Genomic DNA, 16,274 nt, shown 5'->3' on the forward strand with positions numbered 1-16,274 from the left:
CTGAAACCATTAACCTATTACCTATTTAAAAATAGTCCATTATAACGTATTTCTCATTTCAAATCAAAGGTTTTAATTAAAATTACTTCACGTGTATTAAAACCAAACATATTTGGTGGTAAATCGGGTTTATAAAAGTAAAATTTAAAAAAGAGAGAAAGAGAGACGCATAAAATGGATTCATCTCATTTGTGTTATTTCACAGTGTCTGGCTTTAGGTCCGTACTGTTCCTCCTCTGACAAACGTAAAACATTTGCTAACCGTACAAGATCTGACCCTTAGCAAAAATATCAGACCTGCCGTAAATTTGCTGCAATTTTTCAAAAGAAATTTTATGTTCTTGCAAAAATGCTGCTAAATGGCAGCAATACAGATTTTTCCTGAAAACTCCTGAAAGCAAACTGCAAACATTTAATTTTGCTAAGGGAAGTTCATGATAAGGGCCTGTTTGTCTTGTAAATTCATGTTCAATCTGAAGATATCCCTGGTTACGTTGTGCTATTTGAAAGTGAGCCAATTGAGTTGCAGCGGTTCCCGTCGCTCATATACACTGATACTCGAGGGAGATTCACTCTCTTGTCATTTTCTGCATTGTAAGAACAACTTTGTACTTTGGTTTCGTTCTTATTACGCAACGACATGGCTCTGTAACCGCGCGCAAACATACATTTCACTTCGTCGCGGTACGGTTTAGCACTGATGCAGTACAGAAAAAAATTCGACGCATGATTCAAGTAAAAGAGAAGCATAAAGATTGTATAGATGGTAGAATTTCTAACCAGTTCATCGGGAGTGCATGCGTGGTACACGTCAATTATTCCCGCCTGCATGAAATTACACCCCGTTGTCATAACCCAATACGAAAGAGTCACGAGTATTAACATTTTCGTAATTTCTTTATCTCTGTCTTCGTCGTATTCCGAGCCATTAACAGATAGGTCTGGAATGGGAATGATCGACCTGCATTCTTGATTGTTACGTCGTCGTCGTTCCTTCCATATTTCGTACAATAACCATCCATTGATGACAGGCAACCCGACAAATGGCAGGATCCAGTAAATTGACAGAGCCACCCATTTGTAGACAGTGTAGAAGGCAAGTGCACCCATATTACCTGAAAAGAATTCGATGATCATGTCGTAATTGACATGTCCAATTTGTAAAAAAAACTCACCGGAGATAGCCCGTCTGGCGACCCAAGTCTGGCGAATTAGCGTAAAATCAATACACTAAAATCACATATAGGCCTACTTGCCTACGTACATGTACCTATTACGAGCAAAACGTGGTGAAATGGTGTCAAATTTGTTTATGTATACGTCGTATATTTTTATTAATGAAAAAACCTGTAAAATTTCAACCTAGATAGCCCGCACCCAAAAATTAGCGTAAAATCAAACCACTGGTAATATAAACAAAAATAATAAAAATGAAAATATAATCAAAATGTGGATTTAGCTCCCTACACCCTCGTCCCCACCTTATGACGTATATCCTGATAAAAATCCACCTGGTTTACCTTTTAAAAATAATAGGTACATAGAGCCTACTTACCGCAGTTGTTCCCCACACCTTTTCTGCAGTTTTTCTCATGAAGTTCTAACATATCAGTGCCATCGTGATATATGTTCCAACAAACATTTTTACAGCATTCTTTAAAGAATATGTCAGAGGCAAAGGTGTAGATGTTGAGGAGCACCATAGCCAAAACAATAGCCACGATGTACATGCGGGTTCTTGTAATGGAGAACCATCTCTCGTGAGCTGGTGTGTTTAGTTTTCTCATGAGTCTCTCGGCGCTCATTAGAGTTAACGTGATCGCGCTCATTTGTGGTCCACAATATACTGTAAATACGGATATTTTACACAGAGCCACATGTGCAGTCATCACTGGTACGAGGAGCTCGTATTCAATCCAGTAAAAAAATCCGTTCAGTATAGTTAAAATGTCAAACACTGCTATTGCAATCATGAACTGACAGGTCGCAACTCGGCGGAGATCTCTTTGGGAGAAAACACAAATGGATAGGATATTGAAAACCAGTCCAATACAATAAATGAGCGGTCGACCGACGTAAATCACATAGTCCGAGTAAGCGGCATCGGTTCTATTTAAGTAGTGTGTACGAATCGTAGCTGTTGTGGCAGATGCATTTGTCCAATAATACACACATTTAAGATAGTCCTCGGGTTTGGGGGTGCAATTTCCGGGTCCCCAGTCAGGGTCGGGCAATGCCTTATCACGAGGCAAAGTACAATACGTCACATTATTCGCCTCTTCCCAGTAAATGGATGATTCAACATTCCCGTGCCATGATAAGCACAGTAAAAGTGGAAAAGTTAACAGACATTGTTTTCTTATCGAGGTCCAAAATACTAGCACCATCGTCTCTAAAATAATCACTTAAGAGCTGAAATAAATTTGTTTATGTTTATATGATATAACCAATTTTAAATGAATCAAAAATATCGCTTAATGAAAAATTGTTTGCATGATTAATTATAATAAATGTGATATTTATTCAAAATTAAAACGCTTGCAGATTCTATAATTGATCATGCGCGTTCGTCACAAGTTTAACTCAATTTTCTTGCAACTATTTGGAATAGTGAAAAGGTAAACAATTTCTTTCGTCTTACCCGTTTAATTGATCTCACGAAACTTAAAATCTCACGAAGCGGTGCAATAATACAGCGAGACACACGCAGGCGCGAAGACGTAGCTCTTGGCTCTTCAGAGGATGGCAGTTGAATTCAGAATGATCAACTGATTAGTGACAATTCAACTGATAACGGGATGTGCTCACCTCATGTTAGGTCGCGTACAGCTGCAGACCTTTCGGTATCATATATCGACAGAGGATATAAATCGGATGAATTATAAACTATGTACCTTATCTTTGTTAATGTGACGTCATACACGCTACCTCTGCAGCTATAGATAAAGCACAGTCAGTGGCAGTGATAGGCCAAAACAACCAAGTCAACAGAGATTAAATAAAAGCTGAAGAGTTATTTCAAATGTTTGCGTTGTTTCGGCAAATTAAGTCATTTAAAGCACTTCGAAAACGCCACTTCACTCCTGTTTAAAAGTGTCAAAGTGACGTTTTAAAAGCTTCTTGTTTAGACATCGTAGACAACTTCATTAAACTTAATTGGCTTTATGATAAATACAGAAGAAACGGCGAAAGGGAAGGGGCCTTATAATTTGATTTCTATTGTCATTTCTGTCTCTTCCTATTAGGAATAGGAGGTACTCTTCTTTCTTCTGTTACTTGTTTCTGGCCTAACCTTAACTAATACAGAATAAGTTCTTCTTTATCCAGTCGTCATCAAGCATTGGTTCTGAATCTGAGACCCCTACTTTGTCTACTGATGCACTGGTGCATTTTCCATTTACTCATTATTTTCGAATGAAAATGTTTTAAATGTACGTAAATAAAAAGGGCGTAAGAGACAAGGAGGGTCTCACGTGAAATTGATCCTACCCGGTAGACCACCTACTATCAAACTGAGATACTACCCGGCTTCAGTACAAACACACCCTTATTTGTATCTACCCTCTGATATCATGGACTCCCATAATAGTGTACAAAATTACACTGTGTGCCACTGATCATATTTTGTGTGCCACTGATCATAGTTTTGTCACAGACTACTAGCGCCCCCTGTGGTCAGGAAGTAATTTATATCCATGGAGCGCAGCACTGCGCAAGCTACGTTTGCGTATGTTACGTACGAACGAGCGAAGCGTTAACCTCTATACATAGGGTGTACGGACGGCGACACACTGATGATTGCATGCATTGTTATTTTTACCTGTCCTCATTATATATTTCAAATCCAAATAAAGTGAATATCAATTGGTCATTTTTGAAAAAAAAAAAAAATTATCACAAGCACAAAAGTCTTGATTCGCTTTTCTTTTGTGGTCGTTTCAGCTGTACAGAGTATAAGGTGATATATATTAAAGCTATTCATGTAGGCATTCGCCAGACTAACATTTTAATTTAATAACATTCTTAAAAGAAGTAGGAAAACCTGTGTGAAAAATTGAAAAGTTTGATGTAATTTTTTCCAGAGCCTACTTGCATTCAAAGTAAAAGCAAGAGAGAAGTATGAAAAAAGTTTTCACAGAACCAGTATTTCATTTTCTAAGCAGGAGGGGAACAAGGATTAATGTGTTTTCCTCGTTTAACTAGAAAACAGTAGACAAGTACAGTCTTTCTATATTGCGTTGTGCGTAGATATTGACAAGCGAAATGGATTTATTATTATTATTATTTAAATTATGAACATATCTTCGGCATGTAGGCCTATATTAACAAACTGGCTAATTGTATTGCTGTGTTCATACCAATCTAACGTTAACGTGCGGCCGCATACTCTAACAACAGTATCAGGAAGCTATCAGCCGAGCTTAAGGCCTATATACAATGTAACAGGACCATTTCCAAACCGCGTTTCTTTATCTAGTTAAAAGTTAAAATCTGTTGATCAACATTTTGAAAGCTGAATACCTTTATTACGCCCTGAACATTTTATTTTACATTTTCTGAATTGTGTTCTCAAAAAGATAATAACCAATTCTTCACATCTTAGTTGTCAATGCAAACCTCTTTAAAAACAACATTATCATGACACACACACACACACACACACACACACACACACACACACATTTTTGCTATATACTTCTCATTTAAAATCAAAGGTAAATTACGTACGGTATGTTTCTTAAAACTTAAAAAAATTTTTGGAGGTTAATAAATGTGTGTGTGTGTGAGAGAGAGAGAAAGAGAGAGAGACGCATAAAATATATATTTATTTCAGTTGCGTTTCAACATGTTTCACGGCGTCTGGTTTCACCCTAGCCTTTTCTGACAAACGTAAGTCATTTGCTTACCTCACAAAATATAAGTTCGAGATTATTGGTCATGTAAATTCACCTGTGGATGTTGTGTTGCACGATTTTAAAGTGATTCAGTTGAGCTGCAGCTGTCCCTGTCACCCATATATAAAATGATAGTCGACCGGAATTCAAATCTTTTGCCATCTATATAGTCATAGCAGATCAGCCGAATTCTCCTTTTCACTGTTTTCTCCCAAACTACAACGATCTGTTGACAACTACAAGTGTTCACAATACCGCAGGGCAGTGGGAGAAAGTGGCCGTAGTTTGAATTTGATTATAACTGTTGAAAGTATATTTTGAAGACATTAGCTAGCCTTCGGCAATTTCCGAAAAGCTTCGTGACAGGTATTATGTATTATCAGATAGCAGGATTCGCTTGCCCAGTGGTATCGTCCTTGGTTGCCATGTTTGGTGGATTGGGTTCGACTCCCACTTAGTCCCGTTTTTTTTTCTATTATTATTATTATTAATATATATATACTGATCCTCTTCTGACAAACGTACAGCATTTGCTAACCGCACAAGACCTAACCCTTAGCAAAATATCAGACCTGACGTAAATTTGCTGCAAATTTTCGAAAGGAATTTTATGTCCTTGCAAATATGCTGCAAAATAGCAGCGATACAGATTTTTCCTGAGAACTCCTGGCCTCAAACTGCAAACTTTCCATTTTGCTAAGGGAAGTTCAGGATTAGGGCCTATTTGTCGTGTAAATTCATGTTTGGGGATTAGATGTTGCGTTGTGCGAGTTTAAAGTGAGTCAATTGAGTTGCAGCGACTCTTATGAAATGATACTCGAACGGAATTCAATCTCTTGTCATTCTCTGCATTATAAAAGCTACTTTGTATTTTTGTTACGATCGTCCGCAACAACATCGCTATAGCTCTGTATCCGCGTGCAAACATACATTTTACTTCGTCGCGGTACGGTTTAGCACTGATGCAGTATAGAAAAAAATTCGACGCATGATTCAAGTAAAAGAGAAGCATAAAGACTGTATAGATGGTAGAATTTCTAACCAGTTCATCGGTAGTGCAAGCATGGTACACGTCAATTATTCCCGCCTGCATAAAGTTAAACCCCGTTGTCATAACCCAATACGAAAGAGTAACGAGTATTAACATTTTCGTAATTTCTTTATCTCTGTCTTCGTATTCCGAGCCATCAACAGGTAGATCTGGCATGGGAATGATCGGCCTGCATTCTTGATTGTTACGTCGTCGTCGTTCCTTCCATATTTCGTACAGTAACCATCCGTTGATGACAGGCAACCCGACAAATGGCAAGATCCAGTATATCGACAGAGCCACCCATCTGTAGACACTGTAGAAGGCAAGTGCGCCCATAATACCTGAAAATGACATCAATGATCAAGACAAAATTGGCGTTATATTGTGCAACGACATATATGGAAAATAATAGAGACATCATTGTACGCGATGCAAGGCTTTCCCCAGGGGGGCGTCCAGCCGTTATTTGAACGGCCACTTGCTTCAGAAGACGGCCTATATTTTCAAAAATGGCTGGATGGATTAAGAAATTATTGGGAAATGATACTATATTTGTAGTTGGACTCCAAGAATTCAGTAACCAAATTACAAAGTAACATTTTGGATTCCCTGTACCCCAAATCCTGGGGATACCCCTGACGTGATGGCTGATAAAATAATCATCTCCTCTACTTGTAATAACCATGCTAGATAAGACTGACAAAATAAAAAAAACTTGAAAATTGGAACCTTCATATTTTAGAAGATAACTGGTCAAGAACAAGATTAAGTAGTGCAGTAAAGGCCCCGTCACACTTATTCGGAATTAGCAGGAATCAAGCGGAACCAGCCAGAATGATGAATTTTCAAAATTCGTACTACATTCGGGAAGAAATTTCAAATTGACCTAAATTCTTGTAAGAATGCCGTTGGAATACTCAGAATGCGCTTGAATCCGCCTGGAATGATTCGTGCACATTTCGGCTGTATTAACTCTTAAATGCAGGTCGAATGTAGTAGGAAAACTAGGAACATCGATAATGCTGTCAGAATGCAGTTAGAATATTTAGAATACACTTCGAATGCAGTGGGAGTGTAGTTCGATTGCTGGCTGAAATAGGATTTTGGCAGTCATCGAGATGCATTTGAGTAGCATTCCGGCTCATTCTAGCAGGATTTGAAGTGTCTTGCCATTTCGATTCTCCCTCGAACGCGATCAGAATGTTTCGAATGCTGTCGAAATGCCCTAAGAATATTTAGAATGCACTCATAGTGCAGTGAGAATACACTTAGGATGCAATTCGGTATTTCTCCAGTTGGAATGCACTTCGAACGTTTTGAGCATGAGCAAAACATTCGGATCGGCCACAAGAATGGGTGAAAATATTTGGAATGCACTTAGAAATTTTAGAATGCTCTTCGAATATCCAGGAACGTACAAAGAATAGTCTTTCCAACGGCATTCCGCCTCTAGTGTGACGGGGCCTTAAGTTTTACCGTTGAAAAACCTGTGGTAGAGCATGGTGATCAATCTCAGGTATTAGAATCATATTACGAATCACATTACCCTGTCAATCGCATACTCTCCTACATGTACCTATTACAAGCAAAGCATGGGTAAATGATGTCGTATTTGTTTATGAATATGTCTGTGAATTCATTAATGAAAAAACTGTTAAATCTAAGCCTAGATATCCCGCACCCAAGAATTAGCGTAAAATCAAACCACTGGTAGTTAGTATAAACACCCACACAAAAATAGTCAAAATATAATCAAAATGTGGTTTTAGCCCCCTTTTTTCCCCAGTTTTAATGGCGTATACCCTGCTAAAATCCACCTGGTTTACCTTTAAAAAATAATAATCATCTCAACCACTGGTGAAAGGTACATAGAGCATACTTACCGCAGTTGTTCCCCATGTCTTCTGTGCAGTTTTTCTCACGAAGTTCTAACATATCAGTGCCATCATGATATATATTCCAACAAACATTTTTACAACATTCTTTAAAGAATATGTCGGAGACAAAGATGTATGTGTTGAGGAGCACCATAGCCAAAACAATAGCCACGATGTACAAACGGGTTCTTTTAATGGAGAACCATCTCTCGTGAGCTGCGGTGTTCATGTTTCTTAAAAGTCGCTCGGCGCTCATTAGAGTTAACGTGATCGCGCTCATTTCTGGTCCACAATATACTGTGAATACGGATATTTTACACAGAGCCACATGTGCAGTCATCACTGGTACGAGGAGCTCGTATTCAATCCAGTAGAAAAATCCGTTCAATATAGTTAAAATGTCAAACACTGCTATTGCAATCATGAACTGACAGGTCGCAACTTGGCGGAGCTCTTTTTGTGAGAAAACACAAATGGATAGGATATTACAAACCAGTCCAATACAATAAATGAGCGGTCGACCGACGTAAATCACATAGTCTGATATAGCGGCATCGGTTCTATTTAAGTAGTGTGTACGAATCCTAGCGGTTGTAGCAGATGCATTTGTCCAATAATACACACATTTAAGATAGTCCTCGGGTTTGGGGGTGCAATTTGCGGGTCCCCAGTCAGGGTCGGGTAATGTCTTATCACGAGGCAACGTGCAATACGTCACATTATTCGCCTCTTCCCAGTAAATGGATGATTCAACATTCCCGTGATATGACACGCACAGTATGAGTATTATCGTTATCACATTTTGTTTTCTTATCGAGGTCCAAAATACTAGCACCATCGTCTCTGAAAGTATCGCCCAAGTGCTGAAATAATTTTTATGTTTATTTAAAAAAAACAGTGTCAAACGAATTTAAATATCGTTAATTAGTGATATTGTTTGCGTGATTATTCATTATAAATATGATAAATTCATTTCAAAACTAAAACGCATGTAGATTTTATAAGTGGTCAGGTGCGTTCGTAACAAGTTTTTACTTAATTTTCTCGAAACTACAGATTTGACATTTAATATGGAATATTTCAGTTTCGAAGGTATCCCTTGGTAAAAATGCGTTCTTTTTTCAAAAAACACCGATCTCATATGAGATATGTGAATGGAGAAGTGTGTAGTCAGGTGTGTCGCTACCAATTAACTGAATACCAGGTTTGTTGCGCTGCTGCATTATGTAATATGCAGTGATTTAATTGGGTGGTGCTCCTTTGGGCGGGTCAAAGCTTGGCTTTGGCAAAGCATGGTTCTGTTAAAAAAGTATTCATATGTCGGCAACTATTGCACAGAAGAATTTGAAATTTTGCATGTAAGTGGTCAGTTTTACAGTGTGTAAAATGAGTTATGCAGTGCTTTACAAATTTGTTAATCTGTGGCAGAATGGCGCAAAAAAATCAGACATTGCCAGACAGATAATTCCGCCAAACGAAACGGTGCACACAGTTTTATAGAGTAATGCCCAGACTGATGTACCCACACAAAGGTCACACCCAATGTATTGAAATCTTACCACCAGGGTACAGGACCCACTGTCCTTCGGGATATGCTGTTGCAACTAAACAAAAACCACCAAGTCCGTTCAGAATAAGGGGTAAATTACCACCAAAATTACCACCATTTTCAAGGCCCTTAGCGAACAGCAAACTGGTTTTAGCAGGTTAGAATACAAGACGACCTCCGAGGAACCCACTGTAAACAGCAAAACATCATTGTATGTTTCTCTAATGAATTGGGGACCTTGACCGTTTCTGGGTAGAACACTGAAACCGCGTGGTTTTCTTTATTGAGGTCAGATTTCACCTGTACCGCTCATCTAGTCAAAACAGAGTTTACAGACATCCAGAAGAGGCCAACGACGAAGCGTGTGCCGTGTCTAAAGTGACTAAGGTCATTAACAGCGTCAGTATTTGGAGTGGATGCCTCATTGGTGCCAAAACTCCAATGGTAGTCATCGACAAAAACCTGAACCAGATCAAATAAAGGAATAATCTGGGAACCACTTGGCTATCATTTGATAGGGGGCACCTTAGGATCAATTTTAGGTTGCACGGTGATATTGCTGGTTCACACAGAGTACTTTTAATAGCAGATTACTTACAGAACCAAGGGAATGAGCAGCTACCTTGGTCATCAAAATCGCCATATTTGAATCACATAGACAACATGAGGGTAGGCCATTATTCGCCGAATCAATGGCCTACACGTCCTACAATAAAATTGGACCACATTGGACAGATTTTGACCGATGCCTGGAATGTTATTCCAAGTTGAACTCTAAAAACCGATCCCAAGGAATGCCTTGCCGCTTGAGAGCGCTGGTAGCAGCCAGAAGAAGTCAGGCGTAATAACGACCGTTACTGTGACTTGACACTGATATGAGGATCCTTTGTGGAGCGTGTAACTCTTTTACAGACAATAATTTTGAAAATATGGAGATCCAAAATATCTCTTTTAATGGTTGTTGTATGATATAGAATAGGCGATGTGTTTTTGTTTGCTTCTCTGGCGCATCCAGTTAATGAACTGATGTCACAATGACATCAAAGAGATAATTAAAAGTTATAAAAACACGATTTTAATCCTTATTTTCATTTATCAGTCAGCAAAATAGGAAAAAACTGATGAAAAATGATTTGGAAAAAAATATTCCATATTAAATGTCAAGTCTGTATTTGGAATAGCGGAAGGGATAGAACAAAAAACATTTCCTTTCGTCTTACCGGTAAAATTGATCTCACCAAACTTCCACACAAAGCAGTGTTCTAATACAGTGAGACGCTCACAGGCGAAGATGTAGCTATTGGCTCTTTATGAGATGGTAGTCGACTTCAAAATGATCAACTGACTAATGACAATTCAACTGATAACGGGATGTGCTCACCTCATGTCCTACCATTGGTAAGTCACGTACAGCTGCAGACCTTTCGGTATCATATATCGACAGAGGATATAAATCGGGTGAATTATAAACGAAGTACTTTATCTTTGTTAATGTGACGACATACACGTTACCTCTGCAGCTATAGATAAAGCACGGTCCGTGGCAGTGATAAGCCAAAACAACAGAGCCAACAGAGATTAAATAAAAACTGAAGGGTTATTTCAAATGTTCGCGTGGTTTCTGCAAATAAAGTCACTTAAAGCAGTTAAAAACTGCCACCTCACTCTTTTTTAAAGGTGTGAAAGTAACGTTTTGGAAGCGTCTTGTTTCGACGTCGTAGGCAAAGTCTCCAAACTTAATATTTGCTTTTTGATAAATACAAAACAGAATTGCTATCCTTGTTGAAGGCAGGCCGCGCCGCCTACAGGAGATATATTACAGTACGCGGTAGACACACACGCTATTAGGCACGTGACCTTTAACGAACACACCCTAATGCTAAATGTGTGTAAATTTGGTGACATTTGGTGGTGTCTTTTCAATATAATGGACATTTCTTTGCCTCTGTGAAAATCTCAGTGAAACGTCCGATTGAAAGGGGTACATGTATTTAATGTGAATAAATGGTATTAAATATTGGTATCTTCACTACTAGTTTGTATTTACTGTTCCATTAATCATGTTAGTTATGGTATCTGGAATGAAAATCACTATTTATAACAAATTTCACCGGTGAGGTGGTCATTTATAAAGAAAAGCACATGATGCTGGGGGTGGGACAACCTTTTTGACCAATGTTGTATGGCGCAACAAGATTGCTCTGTTTTCGCGCCAACATACATTTTACTTCGTCGCGGTACGGTTTAGCACTGATGCAGATCTGACCTTTAGCAAAATATAAGAATTTTTATGTTCTTGCAAAATGGCAACAATACAAATTTTTCCTGAAAACTCCTGAAAACTGCAAACTTTTCATTTTGCTGAGGGAACTTCAGGATTAGGGCCTATTTGTTGTGTAAATTCATATTCGACCTGAAGGTGTTCCTGGATGTTGCGTTGTGCTATTTGAAAGTGAGTCAACTGAGTTGCAGTGGCTCCCGTCACTCATATAAAATGATGCTCGAGCAAGATTCACGCTGTTGTCACTTTCTGTATTGTAAGAGCGACTTTGCATTTTTGATTCGTTCTTATTACGCAACGACGTCTCGATGGCTCTGTAACCGCTCGCAAAGATAAATTTCACTTCGTCGCGGTACGGTTTAGCACTGATGCAGTACAGAAAAAAATTCGATGCATGATTCAAGTAAAAGAGAAGAATAAAGATTGAATAGATGGTAGAATTTCTAACCAGTTCATCGGGAGTGCAAGCGTGGTAGACGTCAATTATTCCAGCCTGCATTAAGTTACACCCCGTTGTCATAACCCAATACGAAAGAGTCACGAGTATTAACATTTTCGTAATTTCTTTATCTCTGTCTTCGTCGTATTCCGAGCCATCAACAGGTAGGTCTGGAATGGGAATGATCGACCTGCATTCTTGATTGTTACGTCGTCGTCGCTCCTTCCAAATGTCGTACAGTAACCATCCGTTGATGACAGGCAGCCCGACAAATGGCAAGATCCAGTAAATTGAAAAAGCCACCCATTTGTAGACACTGTAGAAGGCAAGTGCACCCATATCACCTGAAAAGAAATCAATGATCAAGACAAAATTAACGTTTTGTGCAACGATATGTGAATAATAAAAGATACACCTTTCTCCGCATGATTCTCTGGCGATTAGCGTAAAATCAAACCCACTGATACATTAATATATAAACACGTACAAATAAATCAGTCAATAAATAAAAATTAAAAATCTAATTAATTACGCCCTCTTCCCCACCTTAATACTCAGGAACACATGGTTTTATCAGCGTATATCCTGCTAAAACTCCACCTGTTTACCTTATAAATACTAATGATCTCAACCATTGGTGGAAGGCGTATACTTACCGCAGTTGTTCCCCATGTTTTCTCTGCATTTTTTCTCATGAAGTTCTAACACATCAGTGCCATCATGATATATATTCCAACAAACATGTTTACAACATTCTTCAAAGAATATGTCAGAGGCAAAGGTGTATGTGTTCAGAAGCACCATAGTCAAAACAATAACCACAATGTACATGCGGGTTCTTTTAATGGAGAACCATCTCTCGTGAGCTGCGGTGTTCAGTTTTCTCATAAGTCTCTCGGCGCTCATTAGAGTCAACGTGATCGCGCTGATTTCTGGCCCACAGTATATTGTAAATACGGATATTTTACACAGAACGACATGTGCAGTCACCACTGGTACGAGGAGCTCGTATTCAATCCAGTATAAAAATCCATTCATAATAGTTAAAATGTCAAACACTGCTATTGCAATCATGAACTGACAGGTCGCAACTTGTCGGAGCGTTTTTAAGGAGAAAACACAAATAGACAAGATATTACAAATCAGTCCAATACAATAAATGAGAGGCCGACCGACGTAAATCGCAAAGTCCGAGAAAGCGGCATCGGTTCTATTTAAGTAGTGTGTACGAATCCTAGCTCTTGTCACCGATGCATTTGTCCAATAATACACACAATTAAGATAGTCCTCGGGTTTGGGGGTGCAATTTCCCCAGTCAGGGTCGGGTAATGCTTTATCACGAGACAACGTGCAATACGTCACATCATTCGTCTCTTCCCAGTAAACAGCTGATTCAACATTCCAGTGCCATGATAAGCACAGTAGAAGTGTTATCGTTATCAGATAGTGTTTTCTTATCGAGGTCCAAAATACTTTTATCATCTTTTTGGAAAGAATCACCTAAGTGATGAAATAAATTTGTTAACGTTTATACATGTATATGATATAACCAATTTTACAATTTAATTTTAAGTTTTAAATTTAAAATGTCGTTTAATTAGTAATTGTTTGTGGTTAAGTTGGATAAAAAAATGTTTCATTTCAAAAATTAAAACGCGTGCAGGTTTTATAGGTAGTCACTTGAGCTTGTTCAAAGTTGAATTCAATAAATATTTTTTCTTGTATCTGAAGAAGTAAAAAAGAAAGGAAAAGCATAAAACTGAAAACGTTTTCATTCGTCTTACCGGTGGAATTGATCTGCCAAAATTTGTAAATCCACGCGGAACAGTACAGTGTTACAGTGCAGTGAGTGATAGCCTGTGAGCCACTCACAGTGGAAGACGTGGTTTTTCAATCTCAAAAGGATGGCAGTTGAATTCAGAATGATATATTGAATAATGGCTGTTCATTATATAGCTACACGTGCTCTCTTCGTGTGTTCATCTCATGTCCTCCCAGTATCAAGTCACGCACAGCTGCAGGCCTTTCGCTTTCATCTGTTTAAAATAGCGACCAAAGATATAAATTATGAACAGCATTATCTATGTTTATGTGTGACGTCACACCCTCCTCATAAACGTTAAATCTGCAGCTATTGAAAAAGCACAGACAGCGACAATGATAGGCCAATACAATCACCCCAACTGAAGGACTATCTCAAATGCTCGCGAGGTTTCCGCAAATTCAAGCAGTTCTAAAGCTCCACCTCACTCCCAAATATTTACATGTAGTAGTGAACGATGGTAAAAGATTGAAATTACATAAAGTAAAAAACTGATCGACAGACACCGATTATATTGTTATCAAATAACGTTTGGAAAGCGCATCGGTTATTTTGACGTCATTGGCAAAGTCAACAATCTTACTAAATGCATTTTAATAAATGCAACATAAATGGCGAATCCGGGGATATTGTGAATTTATTTTTAATTTATTAATTTTCTTATTTCCTATCTGTTATTTCCCCTTCTTCACTTCTGCCTAATCTATAACCTTATCTATAAAAAGGCAAACAACGGTATGTATCTAAGACTCGATTCGGGCTTTGTTGTGTCACCGACTCATGCACCCGGTGCGCTGGTAGGCCCTACATTTCCCTGTAGGCCCTACTCATTGTCTTCGAATGTAAATATTTTGAACACACGTAGGCCTACACGTAAATAAAAAAAGAACATTCAGAGACTTGTAGGTCCTTATCACAAAACTAAACCTATACACCTGCTAGGTCGCTGATTTCGAAATGGGACGCAAATGGGACCACTGATGCGGACACATTGACGATTGTTCGCATTTTTTTTTATCTACATGCGCTCATTAGACTCGCCCTTCAAGAAATCGACGCCTTCAAGAAATCGACGAAAACCGGAAGTGCGTAATTTTTGCACTGTTTTTCCTGTCAGGCCCATCGTAAGGGGCCCGCACACGGTGAGCATTTGGCGCGCGCCACTTGCGCTGCGCCGTTTTCTCATCGTGTGCGGGGGTATTTTGGTGAGATTTTTGCCTCACTCGCGGCTGAGCAAAATTTCTCACGTGTTTGATTTTTTTTTTTGTCTCTTGAGGCAAATGTCTCAGCGTGTGCGGGGTGCAAGCGCCGATTGCTCACGCCATGCTAACAATGCGCATGTGCCAGTAGCCGGAAACAAACAAAAATGGCAGCCCCCAGTGAAGTCAACAAAAATGTACACAGTTATTAACAGTTAGTCTGATTGATTAACGTGGTCACCATTATCCATTACTATCAGAAAAAACAACAATATGTAATGTTTCCTTAAACACATGATCCCACAGTTCACAGTGCGTCCGCTAGGGGCAGGCCGGGAGGCACCTCTGCTGAGCAAAGAGCGCATCGTTTGCGGGGAGCTGAGAAGCGCGAGCATCTGGCGCAGCGCAAGTGGCGCGCGCTGAATGCTCACCGTGTGCGGGCCCCTGTAAACACTGTGTTGTCAAGTAAAACGAAGCGTCTGATACAAAGTATCAAACGCGGCATTCACGTGCTTGCTTGCGATGCGTTCAGTACACTTTGTTTAAACTGACAAGTCGAGGTCAGAAATGCACAATGTTTTTCTATGTAATTACGCAGTTTCAATTTTGATTAGTAAATTTTCTTTTATCTACATGGTCATTTTCCGAACATTTGTATAAGCCACGAAATATTTCTCATCGGAAAATCACCCAGCAGCTTTCCAAGTACAAGCGAGTGACGTCATGACGCACTTCCGGTTTTCGTCGAGATCTTCATGTCTTGAAGGGATTAGCGTTACGGTTTGCTGCGCAATTAAAGCGTTCTGTCTCAAAATGTACTCAACTGCTTGGATTGAAATTTACGGAACTTATTCTTCACATGATATCACACCTATGTGCCTAATTTGAGAGCTTTAGCTGTTATATGTTTTCTACAGTGCCCATTCAAATTTGAAAAAGAGCTATTTTCCGTCGATTTCTTGAAGGGCAAGTCTATCTATTTTCAAATATTTCAAATCAAATAAAGTGGATATCAAACGGTGATCTTTTCTTTAATAAACACAACCAAAAAGTTTCTTTTTTCTTTTTTATTTCATTTTAATAATCATGTACAATATACACAATTCGGTTGCATTCGGTGGTTGTTTCAGTTGGTCATCGTAAAGTGTAGGTCCCATATAGGCCTACTGATTGTAATAA

The 16,274-nt window shown here is 38.9% G+C and overlaps 1 long non-coding RNA gene across 2 annotated transcripts; it reads right to left on the minus strand.

Annotated features, from left to right (window-relative positions):
• Positions 1–730: 730 nt before the first annotated feature.
• On the minus strand, positions 731–13,555 carry LOC106159017 (uncharacterized). 2 transcript variants are annotated; one of them, XR_015333805.1, is made up of 6 exons: positions 12,731–13,555; positions 10,575–12,418; positions 7,812–8,668; positions 2,642–6,269; positions 1,556–2,412; positions 731–1,115 (listed from the first exon to the last, which is right to left on the minus strand). It is a non-coding gene; the product is annotated as an uncharacterized LOC106159017 (long non-coding RNA). The 2 variants fall into 2 exon arrangements; XR_015333806.1 differs by having other exon boundaries at positions 731–2,412; positions 7,812–8,648.
• Positions 13,556–16,274: the final 2,719 nt, after the last annotated feature.

This window comes from Lingula anatina, chromosome 4, assembly GCF_051362555.1.
Source record: "Lingula anatina isolate TDL-2025a chromosome 4, LinAna3.0, whole genome shotgun sequence".
Classification (NCBI taxonomy): domain Eukaryota; kingdom Metazoa; phylum Brachiopoda; class Lingulata; order Lingulida; family Lingulidae; genus Lingula; species Lingula anatina.